The sequence below is a fragment of the Bos indicus genome, chromosome 6 (assembly GCF_029378745.1).
Source record: "Bos indicus isolate NIAB-ARS_2022 breed Sahiwal x Tharparkar chromosome 6, NIAB-ARS_B.indTharparkar_mat_pri_1.0, whole genome shotgun sequence".
In the NCBI taxonomy this organism is placed as follows: domain Eukaryota; kingdom Metazoa; phylum Chordata; class Mammalia; order Artiodactyla; family Bovidae; genus Bos; species Bos indicus.
Window position 1 is genome coordinate 17,340,101 of NC_091765.1, and position 9,525 is coordinate 17,349,625.

The following is a 9,525-nucleotide window of genomic DNA, read 5'->3' on the forward strand; positions in this document are numbered from 1 at the left end:
ATTAAGGGGTGGGGGGGAAATCTGGTTACAACCAATTAGGGCCAAGATGGCAGAAGATTCCACTTCCAGTAGACCTTGAACTTCACTGTACTCTCATTGTAATATTAGCATATGCTGAATGACAGTTCCCAGGCTGACCATAAAAGGTCAAAAAGTGGGTGGTGGCCCCATTCTTGGAGATTCCTGCCCTTTCTTCAAAATAGTTAGCATAATTATTAGCATAACAAAATAGTTAGTTTAACAGATATTCCTTTTTTTGTTAGCATATAAAATTACCCAGCCCATAACAACTAAATGACCCCATACCCCGGGGCCACTCTCACCTTCTGAAACAGACTATTGTTGTTGTTCTTCAGTCCCTAAGTCATGTCCAATTCTTTGCCACCCTGTGCACTCCAGCATGCCAGGCTTCCCTGTCCTTCACTTTCTCCCTGAGTTTGGTCAAACTCATGTCCATTGAGTCAGAGATGCCGTCCAACCATCTCATCCTCTGTCACCCCCTTCTCCAGTCTTTCCCAGCATCAGGGTCTTATCCAATGAATCGGGTCTTCACGCCAAGTGGCCAAAGTATCAGAGCTTCATCTTCAGCATCTGACGCAGACTACATTTTGCTATATGATGTGGATTTAGATAAACTCACTCTCCCTATACTGTGGCTCACTCTTGAATTCTTTCCTGCTTGAAGCCGAGAACCCCCACTTGGTGGGCTGTCCCAGGGAGTTGCCTGGGACAAGGATTTGACCTGGAATGTGACCATTCTTTCCTGTCCCATTCTCCTGCAATAGAATGGCATGGTTGTTGCTGCTGTTTAGTCACTCAGTTGTGTCCAGCTCTTTGCAACCCCACTGACTGTAGCCCACCAGGCTCCACTGTCTATGGAATTCTCCAGGCAAGGATACTGGAGTGGGTTGCCATTTCCTTCTCCAAGGGATCTTCCCAAACCAAGGGTCAAACCCAAGACTCCTGCCTTGCAGGCAGATTCTTTACCACCGGGCCACCAGGGAAGCTCATAGAATGACTGAGACAACATAAGTTTATTTTCTCACAATTCTGGAAGCTAGAAGTTTCTTCGGAGGTTTCTTCGGAGGCCTTGCTCCTTGGCTTGCAGATGGTCATCTTCTCCCTGTGTCTTACCATGGTCTTCCCTCTGTACATGTGTATGTCTGTGTCCTCATCTTGAAACCAAGCAGGACCCTGTGGGGGCCTCCCAGGTACAAATCCTTTTAGTATGCTGGCCCTCCCTCCCATTTCTTGTTTGTAGGAAATAGAGTTCATTCAGCCTCCTTGACCTTCCCTGAGTTCCACAGAGCAGATTAAACAGGTGCTAATCAGGGGAGGAAAGGAATGCAGAAACAGGGGAGGAGCAGTCAAGCAAGGAGATCCAATCAGTCTATCCTAGAGGAAATCAACCCTGAATATTCACTGGAAGGACTGATGCTGAAGCTGAAGCTCCAATACTTTGGCCACCTGATGCAAAGAGCCAACTCACTGGAAAAAGAAAACCCTGATTCTGGGAAAGGTCATGGTTGGATAGGATCATGGCTCAATGGACAGGAGACTGAGCAAACAGGAGAAGGTGAAGGACAGAGTAGCCTGGTGTGCTACAGTCCACGGGATCACGGAGAGTCAGACATGACTGAGCAACAACAAGAAGTCAAGAAAACCAGTGGGTTAGGGTCCTGATTCCTTCTCAGGGAATATCCATAACAATATATCTCCGAGTTCTTCTGCAAGAACTAAGCTCTTCCTCCCCTTGGTGGAAGATGGTAACTTCAGGCTGAGCATAAGACTCCTGTTACCTCACCACTAACCCATCATTAGAGAGTCACGTACCCTGCAGCCCTAACTCCAAATTTTGTCTATTAAAAACCCTTCTCTGAAAAGCATCAGTGACTTCACGGTTTCTGAGGACCCATTCTCCTTGTTGGCTCTGCTGTAAACCTTTCTCTGTTCCAAACTCTGACATGTCAGATTGTTTGGCCTTGCTGTGCATCGGACCCACAAACTTGAGTCCGGCAACAGCTGGAGAACCTCTGTTGCTGGGCACATACACTGCATTCACCTTTGCACATTTCTCACTGACCAAAACATTAAAACCTGCTGTTCAAACTCTTCTCAGCAAACTACTGGGTGGAATTCTTTAAGTCCCAGACTCGTGTGGGCTGTGCTTTCTCATTTCAGGCATGTATGTACCAGTGTGGTTTGCTTGATCCAACCTAGATGGTTGAGAAATCAGTGATGTTCAGGTCAGAACCCACTCAGCAGGGTGAGCCAATCAATAGGGTCAGGACCCAAGCTGAGTGAACGTCAAGGGAGGAAGGCACTTCTGCACCCACCCCTAACCAAACAGTCCTAGGATGGAGAAGCACAAGAGAAAATATATCAAAAATACCTCTGGTATTTGACAAAGTATTGCATAGGGCAATCTGTTGATTTTATCCATCTTTATTCTGGTGCTATTATGTGTCTGTCTTTATATTTAAAGACCATTTGTGGTACTTAGTTAATTTTATATATCCTACAGTGTGAAAGAAATTAAACAATTTGGGGAAATGATGTTTTATGTTAACTTGCTTTCCCATTAAAGACAATGAGTCTAAGTATTTCTCTCCTTAAAAAAAAAATGGTTAAGAGGTAAGCTGGCAGTCAACACCCAAGAGCTAAATGATGGTAAGAACTTTAAAATCTTCAAAACAAGATTAGTAAGTCTTTAAATGGGTTTTCCTTTCAGTATGTCAACAAACATTTATCAGCGTGCCATACACCCTCAAAGCTCAGTGGGTAAAGAATCTCCCTGCAATGCAGGAGACCCCGGTTTGATCCTTGGGTGGGGAATATCCCCTGGAGAAGGAAAAGGCAACCTACTCCAGAATTCTTGCCTGGAGAATCCCAGAGACAGAGGAACCTGGCAGCCTACAGTCCGTGGGGTCACAAGAATCGGACACTACTTAGCAACCAAACCACCACCACCATATGCCAAGGGTTGGGCTAGTGCTGGGGTACATTGATGAATAAAACAGATAAAGACCCAACAAAGAGGGAATTAAGACAGAGGAACAGAAGAGATATTAGTTTTTTATATTCACTAAGAACTGTTTGAAACAGAATAGTCCAGGATGATATCTCTGAGGCTGACTATGGAATATAAACTGAAACAAATATAGTATATGAATTTGATTAAAGACAAGGGAGATAGGTGTGGTGTGTGTGTGCTGGGTGGTAGGGGTGGGATGGAAGGTGTCGAAAATGAGCCTGGAGAATAAAGCTGGAAGTCACTGATGGGTTTCAAGGAGGGAATGGACACTGCATAGGGTCGGAAGCGGAAGCAAGGAAATGAGTTAATAGAGTATATTTACAGAGTGTTGGCAAAATGCAGAAGGCTTACACAGGGTGGTAGTAGATCAGGTGATAGCACATAGATTTAAAGGTATATTTTAAAGTGGAGGCAGCAGGACTTAAAATAATTCAACAGGAGGACAGAGTTGAGAAAAAGATAAGATTATCCAGGGCTCCTAGTCTTCTGGCTTAGGATAATTTCCTTCAGTTTATTTCCTTCAAAGCATTTACCACAATTAAAGCTTTTTAAGGCATTATCTTGTTGATTTGTTTACTTTCTTACTGAGTCCAGCAAAGGAGAAAAGGAAAGATATTCCCATCTGAATGCAGAGTTCCAAAGAATAGCAAGGAGAGATAAAAAAGCCTTCCTCAGCGACCAATGCAAAGAAATAGAGGAAAACAACAGAATGGGAAGGACTAGCTATCTCTTCAAGAAAATTAGAGATACCAAGGGAACATTTCATGCAAAGATGAACTCCATAAAGGACAGAAATGGTATGGACCTAACAGAAGCAGAAGATATTAAGAAGAGGTGGCAAGAATACACAGAAGAACTGTACAAAAAAAGATCTTCACGACCCAGATAATCACGATGGTGTGATCAGTCACCTACAGCCAGACATCCTGGAACGTGAAGTCAAGTGGGCCTTAGAAAGCATCACTACAAACAAAGCTAGTGGAGGTGATGGAATTCCAGTTGAGCTATTTTAAATCCTGAAAGATGATGCTGTGAAAGTGTTGCACTCAATATGCCAGCAAATTTGGAAAACTCAGCAGTGGCCACAGGACTGGAAAAGGTCCGTTTTCATTCCAATCCCAAAGAAAGGCAATGCCAAAGAATGCTCAAACTACCACACAATTGCACTCATTTCACACGCTAGTAAAGTAATGCTCAAAATTCTCCAAGCCAGGCTTCAGCAATATGTGAACCGTCAACTTCCAGATGTTCAAGCTGGTTTTAGAAAAGGCAGAGGAACCAGAGATCAAATTGCCAACATCCGCTAGATCAGCGAAAAACCAAGACAGTTCCAGAAAAACATCTATTTCTGCTTTGACTATGCCAAAGCCTTTGGCTGTGTGGATCACAAAAAAACTGTGGAAAATTCTGAAAGAAATGGGAATACCAGACCATCTGACCTGCCTCCTGAGAAACCTGTATGCAGGTCAGGAAGCAACAGTTAGAATTGGACATGGAACAACAGACTGGTTTCAAATAGGAAAAGGAGTATGTCAAGGCTGTATATTGTCACCCTGCTTATTTAACTTATATGCAGAGTACTTCACGAGAAACGCTGGGCTGGAAGAAGCACAAGCTGGAATCAAGATTGCCGGGAGAAATATCGGTAACATCCGATATGCAGATGACACCATCTAAAAAGCCTCTTGATGAAAGTGAAAGAGGAGAGTGAAAAAGTTAGCTTAAAGCTCAACATTCAGAAAACTACAATCATGGCATCTGGTCCCATCACTTCATGGGAAATAGATGGGGAAACAGTGGAAACAGTGTCAGATTTTATTTTGGGGGGCTCCAAAATCACTGCAGATGGTGACTGCAGCCATGAAATTCAGTTCAGTTCAGTTCAGTTCAGTCGCTCAGTCGTGTCCGACTCTTTGCGACCCCATGAATTGCAGCACGCCAGGCCTCCCTGTCCATCACCAACTCCCGGAGTTCACTGAGACTCACATCCATCGAGTCAGTGATGCCATCCAGCCATCTCATCCTCTGTTGTCCCCTTCTCCTCCTGCCCCCAATCCCTCCCAGCATCAGAGTCTTTTCCAATGAGTCAACTCTTTGCATCAGATGGCCAAAGTACTGGAGTTTCAGCTTTAGCATCATTCCTTCCAAAGAACACCCAGGACTGATCTCCTTTAGAATGGACTGGTTATATCTCCTTGCAGTCTAAGGGACTCTCAAGAGTCTTCTCCAACACCACATTTCAAAAGCATCAATTCTTTGGCGCTCAGCTTTCTTCACAGTCCATCCCTCATATCCATACATGACCACTGGAAAAACCATAGCCTTGACTAGACAGACCTTTGTTGGCAAAGTAATGTCTCTGCTTTTGAATATGCTATCTAGATTGGTCATAACTTTCCTTCCAAGGAGTAAGTGTCTTTTAATTTCATGGCTGCAATCACCATCTGCAGTGATTTTGGAGCCCCCCAAAATAAAGTCTGACAGTGTTTCCACTGTTTCCCCATCTATTTCCCATGAAGTGATGGGACCAGATGCCATGATTGTAGTTTTCTGAATGTTGAGCTTTAAGCCAACTTTTTCACTCTCCACTAACCATGAAATTAAAAGACGCTTACTCTTTGGAAGGAAAGTTATGACCAGCCTAGATAGCTATTCAAAAGCAGAGACGTTACTTTGACAACAAAGGTCCGTCTAGTCAAGGCTATGGTTTTCCCAGTGGTCATATATGGATGTTAGGGTTGGACTATAAAGAAAGATGAGCACCGAAGAATTGATGCTTTTGAACTCTGGTGTTGGAGAAGACTCTTGAGAGTCCCTTGGACTGCAAGGAGATCCAACCAGTCCATTCTAAAGGAGACCAGTCCTGGGTGTTCACTGGAAGGACTGATGTTGAAACTGAAACTCCAGTACTTTGGCCACCTCATGGGAAAAGTTGACTCATTGGAAAAAACCCTGATGCTGGGAAGGACTGGGGGCAGGAGGAGAAGGGGACAACAGAGGATGAGATGGCTGGTTGGCATCACTGACTCAATGGACATGGATTTGGGTAGACTGTGGGAGTTAGTCATGGACAGGGAGGCCTGGCGTGCTGTGATTCATGGGGTCACAAAGAGTCGGACACAACTGAGTGACTGAACTGAACTGAACTGAACTGAACTGAGTCCAGGAAGAATAATGCTGTCCAGGTGAAAAGTAATGCATTATCCAGCAATCCCACTCCAGGGCATATACCATAAAGAGCTATATGCACTCCAATGTTTACAGCAGCACTGTTTACAATAATCAAGATAAGGAAGCACCTAAATGTCCCCTGACCAATGAATGCATAAAGGAGGTGCAGTACATATATATAATAGAATATAACTCAGCCATAAAAAAGAATGAAATAATGTCATTTGCAGCAACATGGATGAACCTAGAGATTGTCGTACTGAGTGAAGTAAACCAAAGACAGAAAGACAAATACCGTATGATGTTGCTTATATGTTAAAAAGAAAAAAAAAAGATACAAATGAACTTGTATACATAACAGAAATAGGCAGGCCCACAGACAGAAAAAAAAAAAAAAAAACTTATGGTTATCAAAGGGGAAAGGGAGAAGAGGGATAAATTAGGAGTTTGGGATTAACATATATACATTATTGTATATATAAATTTGGAGAAGGAAATGGCAATCCACTCCAGTACTCTTGCCTGGGAAATTCCATGGACAGAGGAGCCTGATGGGCTACAGTCCATAGGTGGCAAAGAGTCGGACATGACTTGGAACAACAACATATATTAAAATAGATAACCAGCAAGAACCAACTGGGAAGAGGGAACTATAGTCAATATTTTGTAATAACCTGTAAGGGAAAAGAATCTCAAAAAGAATAGGTTTATATATAAAGCATATATATACATATCACTGAATCACTTTTCTGTACAAATGAAAATAACACAGCATTGTAATTCAACTATACTTCAATTTTTTAAAAATCAAAATTAAAAGTAATGCAAAGCACATAGGTAATTTAAAATTTTTAATTTGCTAATAGTCACATTAAGAAGATGTGTAATTATATATATTTAAATTATATATATTATATATATATATATATATATATATATATGGCCATGCACCATGCAGGATCTTAATTCCCCAACCTAGGATTGAACCCATGCCCCCTGTGATGGAAGTACTGAGTCTTAACCACTATATATTTTCACGATATATTTTACTTAATCCCATAAATCCAAAATATTATTTCAATAAGCAAACAAAATCAGAAATAACGAGAGATTTTACTACTCTTTTTATACTGAGTCTTCAAAATATGGTGTGTCTTTTCCACCGACAGCACATCTCAAGTCAGCCTAGCAACAGTTCAAGTCCTTAATAACCGCCTGTGGCTAGTGGCTTTGTACCGGGTGGGCACTGCAGATCCGCAGTAGCAGGCACTCAAGGCAGACATGTTCAGTCTGGTTCACTGTTCTTCTCCAGCAACTGAAACGTTCAGTGGCACATAGAGAGTATTTGATATATCGCGAATGAGCGAACAGATGCCTAGTGATGGGGGTGTGTACTGGAGGCCATAATTTTGGGGATGGGCTCAGAGCTTCCACTTGGATTCCTCTTGGTCCAGACAACTTGGTCGGAGGCATCTAAGAGACGTCACAATGAAGATGTCAAGAAAGGAAGTGGATGGGACGTGGTGGTAAAAGAACGAGAAAAAGAGAAGGAAAAGGTGGAAGGAAGGAAGGAAGGGAAGGAAGGAAGAAAGAAAGAGGAGATGAGAATCTGGGACTGAGAGAAATCTGAGTGAATATGTAATTTTGGTATTTGATGATTTCTAAATCCAAGGGAATCATTTCTGGATTACCTGAGGAAAGAGTGCGGAACAAAGAGAAAGCCTAGGACCCCATGCGCAGAGATACCAACATTGAAATGTTGAGAATGTTGAGCTAGAGAAGAAAATCAGGAATGTGTGGTCGCGTCAAGAAATCAAAAAATGAAGAGTTTCAAGAAGAAAGGAGTAGCCAGCCCTGCTGAAAGTTCTGGTTTAAAAAAAAAAAAAAAAAAAACAGAGAATAAAAAACAAAGAATACAAGAGCATTGAGACCTTAACAATTATCCCGACACACATTTCACAATCATGATCTCTTTTTAGCCCTGCTTTGTAATGCTTTTAGTTAGAGAATGATTGAGGTTTTTTCTTTAATACGAAATTTGAACATTTTAAAGAAATTTGGCCTCCAAAAGGTCAAGAAACCCAGCTAGTTTATGCAAGAACTAGGTCAAGAACCCAAGACCCTAGGGACTTCCCTGGCAGTCCAGTGGTTAAGACTCCAAGCTTCCACTGCAGGCTGCATCCGTTTAATCACTGGTTGGGGAACTAAGACCCCCACATTACAGCAGGGCAGCCAGAATAAATAATAAAAGAGAGCTCAAGACCAGGATTATTTATTTATTTATTTATTTTCAGGATTATTTATTTAAAGAACATACTTTAAAGCACTGGAAATAACTGGAGGTTTATGGAGGGAGCCTGCCTGTATGTGGCTTCACTAGCTGGTTTGAAAGTCGATGTACACTTGGCAGTATCTTTCAAGTGTGTGAACAAGACCGAGATTACATGACTGGGATTTCTTGCAAGCTTCCTAAATGTCTTCTCCCCTTCATTGATAACACCTAGAATTCTTAACATGTTTTTCCTCATAGAACTCCATTTCTCAACCTATCTTAGGCAATGAAATAATCCTACTAATCCCGCAGGAAATCAATATTAATTAATAACTTTACTCAAGAGAAAGGTAAGTTACAAACATTTATCAAGCATGTTCTTACTGGTAAAATAAGCTTTCTCTGCTGTCTTAAAAACACAAAGAATGAAACGATGTCATCTAAACTCTATGGCTAAGCAGTTGTGTGACCTTGAATAATAAGATTTTACCTTTCCTGTACCTAGGTGTCCTTATCTACAAAGCACAGGGGATAAATCAGATGATCTCTACTTCTTCAAATAGTTTATGATTTAGTGTTATAGTTAATTAGGTTTCCTTCTGTCCACATATTTAACTTTAAATTTGATCAGTGAGAGAAGAGAACCCTGAAGGAAGTCAAGAAACCTAGGAATGAATTCAGGTTCCCCATGAGGTAGACCTGTAATAACTGTTCCCATATGTTAAATAAGGTGGTAACTTTCAGGCTTACCTCAGTCAGGGTTGTTACAATGCTTTGTAATCTGTACCGTTTCAGAGAAACTACAAGTTCAATTATCTCTAAAGCAGGTGTTTGAAACCGGGGTATATATTATCCCTCCCAACAAATAACAGACTGAGTTCCTGTGATTTACCCTTTGGGTGTGTGACTTCTTACTCTTGTTAAGCAGATTTTGGTATTGAAACTTGCTCAAAAGGAGAATGGAGACAAAAGTCCTGTTATCTCCAGGGAGTGCCTATCTTTGAATGTGTACAAATAAAGGGAGAAAGGAAAGAAGAAAGGAGGGAAG